Source organism: Tachypleus tridentatus, chromosome 1 (assembly GCF_004210375.1).
Source record: "Tachypleus tridentatus isolate NWPU-2018 chromosome 1, ASM421037v1, whole genome shotgun sequence".
Lineage (NCBI taxonomy): Eukaryota > Metazoa > Arthropoda > Merostomata > Xiphosura > Limulidae > Tachypleus > Tachypleus tridentatus.
Window position 1 is genome coordinate 34,746,198 of NC_134825.1, and position 8,312 is coordinate 34,754,509.

The window sequence follows — 8,312 nt, forward strand, 5'->3', positions numbered from 1 at the left end:
CTTAACCACCTGGCCATTCCAGGCCATCGTGGGGAAAGACTCTTCTGTAGTCCGAAACATCATTGGTCCTGATGTCCATTAGTTCCAATTAAGATTCATCATATTAGAATATGTTGAGATCTTCTGTCTTTGTAAATAAAACTTTTTTTTTCTTTCTTCGTGTAAAAGCGAAAGAACTAAAGAAAAGGGAAGGGGAAATAAATAACTGTAGTACAAAAATGTAATGTATACTTTGTCAGCACGAGCGGCACTACACCCCTTAATGTGGCCCTGACTTTCTCTTGTATATAAAACAGTCCTCATAAATCATTAACACGCTCTGCCCATTAATTCTGTTATAACGGTTGGTATCAGTCTTTATACTTTTGGTCTGATCGTTTCCTTTGAATTTGGGATTTTACCAACTGTCTCCTATGAACTCAGATACTAGGAGTCGTTTCTAAGTACACAATAGATGTTCACTACCACCTGCAAGTAGATGGGAAGTTAACGGTTTTTTTTTGCTCAAATGTACAAGTTGTGTGGTGCACCTAAGGATAGCTCTGTCGATTGTAAAACAGTTATTTAGAAATATAATATGTTTTTTATTTTGAATTTCGCACAAAGCTCCTCGAGGGCTATCTGTGCTAGTCGTCCCTAATTTAGTAGTGTAAGACTAGAGGGAAGGCAGCTAGTCATCACCACCCACCGTCAACTCTTGGGCTACTCTTTTACTAACGAATAGTAGGATTGACCGACACACTATAACGTCCCCACGGCTGGGAGGGCGAGCATGTTTGGCTCGACGGGGATGCGAACCCGCGACCCTCAGATTACAAGTCGCACGCCTCAACACGCTTGACCATGTCGGCCCTAATGTAATATGTACTATATATATACTTCTGGTTAGCCTTCAAACTGCTCGATTCATCCAAATTTGCAAACATAACTGACACTACATTAATTCCTTGAAGAAGTTTTATCCCTTCTAGAAACCACAGAAAATAAAAAGATAAATCACACACACTAATTTTAAAATGAATTCTGAATATTTGTTCCATTTTCACTGATCTTTACTTCTTCAATGTAAATATTACGTACTACATAACACCCTTGACTTCGTTCCTGTACTTCCTGCTGAGTGTTCCCCTCCAGGTGCCTGCATAAGTTATTCTTCGTTGAGAAATATCAGAAATTAACGTTATTATAAAAAAGTATTCGTTAGTTTATCATTTATAATATAATGATTAGAGATACTTTTTTTATGAATACAAATTTAAATATACCGTTTAATTTTGTAGTTTATTTAACAAAGCTAATATATTCTTATAATCATTCATAGAGCAGTTCTCTTTCTTTCATAGTGTTGGGAACACACGAAGAACGAAAAAGATCAAAAGACAAAATTAATAAACCCTATAACGCAAGCGCTTTCGAAAGGTAGGCCTTTCTTCCTCAGGGTGAAAGTGGTTCTGTTTATTGACATAAAGCATTTATTAATCGAAGTAAGACTTTCTTAAAGCTTGAAATGATCAAGCTTGCGTACCTTTACAACATTCCGATTTACACTGCAAGCTTTAACATGCACATGGGTCCTTACACAGTCGATCCTTTTAAATGCCGCGTGAGAAACGGAAAGGCATGCCTTCAGTTAAATTTCCCCTCGTCATGCATGGAGAATATCTTAAATTAACTACGAAAGCTATTACATTGAAAAAAAAAAGTAATAAAAAACGACCGTTATTTCCCTATCGGTTCGAGAACGGTCTTGATCAGTTAGGCACAACATGCCTCAAGCAACATACAGAAAGGAAGATTTAGGTTGCCTAAGGTAACTGAAAATATTCAGAGTTTCAGTGTCCATCGCACGAATAATCGTCATCTGAAAAAAAAAAAAAAAAAAACTACTAGACGTGAAACTCTCAAACGTTGGAACACAATTATGTTTGAAGTTTAGATAAAAAAATAGTTCGAACTCTTAAATCGATCAAATCATTTGACATACTGTTGAAATATGTCAAATATCAACAGTTAATAGAGGTAATCACATTTGGAGGGAAGGCGACCGTTGTCTTTCCCACATTTTAAGAACTGCCTTTTAATACTAGTTAATACACAGTTATATGACATTCAGTTGTTATGATGTCCTTTTCGTATACTGAACTGTGTGATACTGACACCTACTTCTGTCGCTTCTGTGTCTGTTGTTAAGCACAAAGCAACACAATGGGCTATCTATGCTTTTTCCACTCAACTTTAGTAGTATAACCAGAGCTACTGAAGGCGCTTTTGTCGAATATGCAAATATAAAACCCTTATTTCCTCAGTGTTGTATGTAAAAAATATCCTTCATTAAGAATGTTATCTTCAATTACGATAAATATCTTTGTAACTAAGTCTACTAAATCACTGACAATTTCTACTAAATTTATAAAATTTGAATATAATTCTACTGATAAAAGGTAGACTTAGTTACAAAGATAACATTCTTAATGAAGGACAGTACTGAAATACTAAAATATATCCTTTACTAAAAAATATATGACATTCAATTAAGATAACGACCGTCTACTGAAATTCATCCGATCTTTAAAAGTATCCTGTTTTCTAAGAAATGCCTTGATTGGGAATTTAAAACTTTTTAACCACGACATTCAGAAAAACAGATAAATACGTTATATATGTGTCTCTGTGTGTGTGCAATTGTAGAAGTAAAAAAATACACATCCAACTTAACATACATATAATTTTGTGCAAGTTTAATCGAACTGGTTACAATTCAATAATTTTGTGCACTTCCATGTAATAACAGCATTCCAACAACAAAATCCAATATTAAAAGGTTAATCGTACTTGGATGCTGTGTAACATAAAATATTCTGCATGTGCCTTTTCAGCCCTAATTTTTTACTAATTTCTAATCATAACTAGACCTTCTTGAATGTAAACCTTTATAACTTAAGTTTAAAGGTACACCAGAGGATTTCTGAAAATTAATATGTTCACAACAATAAAAATATGTATATGTTCAGTATATATACATATTAATACAACTTGTATAGAACTCAAAATTTAATTAAACAGATTACGTATTTATGTGTTTGAGAGAATGATTAAATATATTTTTGCATAACACTCTATTGTGGTATCCAAGGTCCAACTTACCTTTTAATTTATGGAGAATACTTAAAATATATAGTTTCAATATATCACCTGAAACTACATCAAAACATGTGAGGAATTTCCCACCTGTAGCTACTATATACATCAGACTGTTTCCTAATTTGTTTGTTGATTTGTGGTACTTAGTCTTGGATTACATGCTTCGGAAAACCAAAACTATCGTGTATATTTCCACAATTTGATTAACTTCGTTATGGAATCAAAGTATTCGTTGAAAAGGTATTTGGAGTTATCTGTAATTCCATTCTTTTTCTCAAGGTTGCCTTTGTAGAAAGAAGATGGTTCATATCGTTCCAAATACAGTGGTGTATTTAGGAGGGTGGCCAACCCCTGCCCCCAAATACAATATGGCAGTAATCAACCAGACGTACTCGTTTCGTATCTTAATACACACATACTGCTGCTTTAGTACCAATTATTGTGATAAACATATACTATACGTGTTTATGACTAAACAGTGTTAATGGGATCAGTGGTGACATCCAATACTGACTACTGGTAATAGGAGGTGATAAAGTTTGAGACATGGGAATTAGTTGGTAAATAAAAACCACAATTTTTCTGTGTGATTTGTTGTTCCTGGTGCATTTAGCAGTACAAAAGCTTCTGTGCTGATGAATAGTGTATCGCCATTACTCTAAGTTTCCTAACGCAAAGAGACACGTTCCACTCTTTCAATTTTTAGAATGGGCGAATAACCGAGTTTGCTCATTGTCTTTGTTCGTGTTTATGTCATAATTGTTGCCATTTTTGGAGGATTATTTGATAATTAATGCAATATTTATTTTGTGCCATCTCTCAGCTAATACTAAATTGGAATCCAACCGTGAATACAAACTACTTATTGTTACGTTAAGCAATTTTTACCCAACTTTATATAATATCCTTTTATTTCTATTTTTTGTCATTTTAATGCATCAATAGATATCCTCTGACTAAAGCCTGTTGGTAAATCTCACTTTGATTATTTGCTTCTATAACATTATTGCATACAGCACAATATCTTTAATATGTCGCAAAAATAACCTTAAAATAGATTCACACACAACATGTAATAAAAACCATATGTATATAATGCTTTTAAAGAGTTATGTTTCATTCATAAAAATAACACACCTATTTCCACTTACATAATCAGCAACTTTACTACCTGTTTACACTTGACGGTTGAAAATTCCGCGATACGCTTTCTCACACCCATGTTTATACGTTGTACTTTCTACATATTTTTGTAGTTAAGCGGCCTACGCAACCCCAACACCTGCCCACATACATACGTTGACACTAAACAACTCACCTTTGAAAGCGTAGCCTTGACTGGTCGTCATGGCAAAAACGACATCGCTTATATTCAAAACTTCTTCCTGTAAGGTGCGAACAAAGTAACGTCTATTATCCGGGGTGATACACAAATTATTTCTTGCCAGATAATTACAGATTAAGCAAAGAAAAGTGGTGAATTTTTAAGTAGATTGCCTCTAATCTTATATAGTATACCAAAATTTCTATATGAAAATCAGAGCGATTACTAATATACAGTTAGAAAAATCACACGAAAACCTGTTGAAGAAAAAGGAAACATTATTAATACAATAAATATAAGTTTAACTAAACAAAGACTGAGGTTTGTTAAAATAATATATCACATTATTCATAAATAAAAACTATTACATAGTAAAAATGGAGGTATGTAAAGGCCTCCTACTCGAGTTTCGTTATCACATATCACAGAAAAATATAACTACAAAGAAAACAGATTACAACAAATTCGTAGGGATTCATAAACCAACTGCCTGATCTCGTTAATTCTTCGTGTTTATTCACCTAGAGTTTCGAACATCTTATCGGTGTTCTTGGGGCTTCTCTGAATTAACCGGATATGTCACACAATTTTGCTTGTTTATTTATTGGTAAGCGCAAAGCTACACACTGTGGGTTCTTGTGTGCCCCCTGCTCGTATCGAAACCTTATTTGCAGCGTTATAAGATCTCAAATTCAAAGCTGATTCATCTGAAATCACGATCGTGGGTTTCAAAACATTTGTATAAAGCGTTTACAATGGACTTATTAGGTAGAGAAGAAAAAATGTTTCATTACTGAAAGAAAAATGTTACGTATTTGGAGAGTAGATTAGTTTTAAAGACATCTGTACCTCACCTGTTTTCAGATGGCAGCCATGTTGATCTTAGTTTGCAAATATATACACAAACCTAAAGGTTGTTCAGTAATGTGTATCTTACAGAATTAGGGTCATTTTTGGAAGTTTTTTTTGTATTTGAATTAAACATATATTGTCAGGAATATTTTTTTATCTTCTGTATGAACTACTTCCAATGTTCCGTAGTGACTAATAATGGTGTTTTATCTTATAAGTAAACAATGAAATGTACCTAAACTTGTTGAACGGAATCACAAAATAGTACACGTATACTGGTTATCATTATAGTATAACAAATATTAACTAAACTTTGTTGATTATGTGTGTTAAGAGCTCAATGCAATCTTCTATAACAAGATGATGTCAGTTAATATATCATTCGATTAACTCTTAAGGCCTAAAAAAAATGTCCCAAACTAATGCATACTTTGTCAGCGCGAGCGGCACTACACCCCTTAATGTGGCCCTGACTTTCTCTTGTGTATAAAACAGTCCTCATATATCATTAACACGCTATGCCTATTAATTCTGTTATAACGGTTAGTACGAATCTTTATACTTCTGATCTTATCGTTTTATTTGAAGTTAGGGTTTTACAAACTGTCCCCTATACAGAATAAAATGGGTAAATGGACGTACTAGAGACTGCGTATATAGGATTCTGCGATAAAAATATCCATATTTTACCAAGAAATGGATTTCGGAATGAATAATTGGCATTACATATTGGAAGATCTGAGATTGGGAATGGGTTTATCCGCCTTTCACACAAAATATGTCTTTTTTCAAGAACTGGACCTGGATACAAAAGGTATATATATTTTTAAATAACTTCTAAAATGCGTAATGTTGGAGATATCCTGTCCATCAGACAAAATCCAAAAACTTAGACGAATATCACGATAGCTACAACGGAAGATCAAATAGATTTGATTTATATACTAAATGCTTGACATAACAACGTTCTTAAACCTACTGCCATTTATCTCCTGCAGCATGATAGCTACAATGGAAGATCTAATAAATTTGATTCAGATACCAGATGCTTGACCTAACAACGTCCTTAAACCAACTGCCATTTTTTTCCCGCAGTAGATTGTGAGTATCGTAGTCACCCCTAAACCAGTAAATATGTGTTAAAGACAGCATCACGGTAAAAATCCGTTACTGTAAACCATCCTTAACCTCTACACTTGTCAAACTCTCAGCCTTTACCTGTAGACGGTTATTACAAGATGACAAGAACTACTAACCCTTACTTTGATGGTTCAGTGATAATTAAACACCTATTTTGTCGATAGTCTTAGTTTTGAATTTCGCTCTTGATATTATGGTTTTGTTTTATGTACACGACATTATGTATATATATATAATAAAAGCATAAATGTTTTGTGCTGTTGTGGCGAGATGTATAATCTAGATGTTTCTGGGTATTTCTGTTGTTGTATAACCGGTAGGAGGTTTAACGTAGTTAGATGTGGGTGGTCTCAATTACTAGACCCTTCTTGAACGTTCAGAAAGAAAGTTGAGCCATATCTAACAAACGAGTTAGGCTATATTGGATGAACTGATTCTTTTAAGCAGTTAATTGATAAGATTTAGTCAGTTTCTATATTGCTATCGGTGAAATAAGAAATACGAGAAGTACATACCAGAAAAGTATCAAGTAGTGGGCTTGTCAATTTAGGCCAATCGTTTGGTGAACATTAGGCTCTTTACGTCGAACTTGCAGTTGATTAAATAAAATACTTGCGTTATCATTTGATGAGCTGGATTTTGCATCCTTCTTTTCAGCAACAAATCCAAAAGAGCCCGTCCAATATTAGCGTCAACACACCAATCATAAAACGTGTGAACTTATGATAAGGTTTTATTAGCACTGATGCGTAAGTGGAGAAGTAATCACGTAATTACAGCTCTGATTACACTATGTAACAAAATTTTTACTTTTTCTTGTTCCTGGACAGAAAGTGTTATTTCTCAATTGTATATGCCTGAAGTAAATGGAAAAGACCTACTTTTCTCTTCAAATTCTGCTTTTGTGACATTGGAGCGTATAATAAAAACATGATGGGAGACTATACTTGGGGGCTGATACGTGAAAATGATTTATATTACAGTCGCAAATCTCGAAAAACTATTCACTTCTAAACATTTTTGTATAACGTTAGTATAAATACATGTAAATCTTGATTCATATGTTGTTTTATTCAGCCCTTATGCAAATGAAAATGTGCAAATGTGCCCGTTTTTACATAGAAAATAAGATAATTTCTAAATTTTATTATCCAGATCCCAAAAGCAAGGTTTGAAGGGAATAATAGTCATTTTCTATACTTTTACAACATAAGCAATTAAGAAATAGCACATACTATTCAGGAACAAAATTTGTGTTACATAGTGTTATCAGTTATACCCATATATATACTCGCTCAGTCAATACGTCTGAAAAAAAAAGATAAACAGAAACAGCTCGATGAACTAACTCGTGTTATTCTTTGTTTTTATCAGATTTCCTGAAAAAATATGTCAGTAATAAAAAAAACAACTTCCTTACTTGTAAGATATAAAACAATACCAAGTTCAGATTTACTCCCACATAATACTAGGGCGTAAGGTTCTTCATACATCGAGTTCGTTTTCAAGGTATATTTTATTTAAAGCATCAGTCGAGTTAGAACTGGTCGTATATATCGATTAATGTTGGTATTATATATTCCAATGATTAAAGTTTAGTTTAACGCATAAGTCACTGAATATTTAATAACGTGATTGATTTGTACTGTTTTCTAAATGCAAACTAAAACATAAGAATTGTAATTAAGCAAACCTTTTAGTTTTTATAAAATATTAATTTTGTGAACCTGACGATGACCGAAGAAAGTCGAAACGTTGTTCACTCCTCTACGTAAAAATTTTTTTCAACCCAAACGCGCCGTTTTCACATATATAAAATATTAATTTCCTCAACCAAAAATAACGTATGCGTGCA

The 8,312-nt window shown here is 33.4% G+C and overlaps 1 long non-coding RNA gene across 1 annotated transcript; it reads right to left on the bottom strand.

Moving 5' to 3' along the window:
* Window positions 1–1,038: 1,038 nt before the first annotated feature.
* On the bottom strand, window positions 1,039–8,096 carry LOC143245974 (uncharacterized). Its single transcript, XR_013025710.1, has 3 exons — window positions 6,973–8,096; window positions 4,460–4,526; window positions 1,039–1,861 (listed from the first exon to the last, which is right to left on the bottom strand). It is a non-coding gene; the product is annotated as an uncharacterized LOC143245974 (long non-coding RNA).
* Window positions 8,097–8,312: the final 216 nt, after the last annotated feature.